Source organism: Austrofundulus limnaeus, unplaced genomic scaffold (genome assembly GCF_001266775.1).
Source record: "Austrofundulus limnaeus strain Quisiro unplaced genomic scaffold, Austrofundulus_limnaeus-1.0 Scaffold2119, whole genome shotgun sequence".
Lineage (NCBI taxonomy): Eukaryota > Metazoa > Chordata > Actinopteri > Cyprinodontiformes > Rivulidae > Austrofundulus > Austrofundulus limnaeus.
The window spans coordinates 8,749-10,317 of NW_013954521.1; the positions used below are offsets into that span (position 1 = coordinate 8,749).

General features: G+C 32.3%; 1 long non-coding RNA gene across 2 annotated transcripts in view; it reads left to right on the top strand.

Annotated features, from left to right (window-relative positions):
* LOC106537077 (uncharacterized) overlaps positions 1 to 1,307 on the top strand; it is a 3,972-nt gene extending 2,665 nt beyond the window's left edge. The window contains exons 2-3 of one of the 2 annotated variants that reach the window (XR_001312604.1): positions 40 to 180; positions 856 to 1,307. This is a non-coding gene — a long non-coding RNA (uncharacterized LOC106537077). Of the gene's footprint in view, positions 1 to 27; positions 181 to 855 lie in introns of those variants that run through there. The other variant, XR_001312603.1, reaches the window with a different exon arrangement.
* Positions 1,308 to 1,569: the final 262 nt, after the last annotated feature.

The following is a 1,569-nucleotide window of genomic DNA, read 5'->3' on the forward strand; positions in this document are numbered from 1 at the left end:
GGTTTCTTTTGTTAACATTTGCCCATATTACATTCCCAGAAACAGCTGGAGTCTTTGTGGAAGAAAAAAGATACAGAGGTGGTTGTTTCAGTGTTTCCCACACAAAGCAAAGGAAACTGCATCATTATTCACCACAGTGAGCTGCGGACATTCAGGCCACACCAGTGGCTAACTGGTCAGGTAATGGAAGTAAACTATTATATAATTTTTAAGAGTATAAGATCTAATAAAAGTTTTGAAATTTCAATCACATAAAAATACTGTATATACATTATTATAGTTGTATCTTTGTTGTAATTAATATTTGCTCTATTGACCGATGAACAGTTTACAGAGTTAGGCACGTGCCCCTTTCTAAACCATTTAAAACTTTAAGATTTACAAGAATCAAATAATCAATATTGTAACTTCGACTATGTACTGTAACTGCATAATAATGGAAAGGTATATCCCTTTTTTAATTTTAAGGTGATGTCATGTCAAAGTCAAATATGTATTTTAAAATACCATTTTGTTTTTCAATACACAAATACATAAGAAGTGCAGTACTGCACTGTGTGGCATACAGTGACAAAGCAAACAGTAGAGAGCACCACACACTTGAAAACAATTTAAAATACATCTATGAGATGTGAAATGTTGCTAAACATCTGTAGACTGAACATCTGTAGACTGAACACAGAAGCAAAAACAAACATTGACAACAAGAAGGAATGTGTGATAACCGTTTGTCATCGGGCGGACATGACTCTGACCTGATGGACAACAGTCTCACATAGTCATAGTTTTGCAGTACGAAAAAATTGCCATTTCACAAAGCCAATTAAATAAAATTTCTGATTTTTGTTTTTTTAGGTAATTGAAGGGCTTTTTCACATCATGGCCAATCAGAGTGAGATTTGCAGAAGCCTTTACATCATGAACCACTGCACTGCTGGAGTGATGCTTTTCACAAAACAATCACAGGCTGCAAGACAAACGTTGCCAAAGGTAATTTGAAATTGACTTTTTAATTGTGCAGTTATTTTATCAAGCATATAGGTCAAAATCTAATATCAATACTTAATTAGGTTTGACATGTTCACTAATATTTTTTTACCAGGTTACAAAGATTATCTTAATTAGTTTTATTATAATTCATTAAATGCCTCGAATTGTGTAGATGTTGTCACTACACTTGTATTATATTAAGGTCCAAAAGATGAACATTAAAAAGTATTTCCTCATGAGGAGGTATTCCTATCCATCAAAATAACAACAGTCCTGTAGAATTCAAGCTTTTACAAAGTGGTGTGTTTAGAAAATTACAAAAAAAAAAAAAACTTGTGATAGAAAAACAAATTCACTCCTCACTCCCCCAACAATCATTTGAATAACAGAATATGCTTTTGCTTGTTGATTAAATCAGGAGGCTGACTGACATGGATTACCTAAGTAAAAGAAATGAATAAATAAATAATGCATCTGACATTACCATAATATTTTAAAAGTAACAGTAAAAATGTGCAAATAATGAATTAATGAAATTCTTCAAAGGGTACTACCAAAGAGGTTTATGTAGTCTTGAGT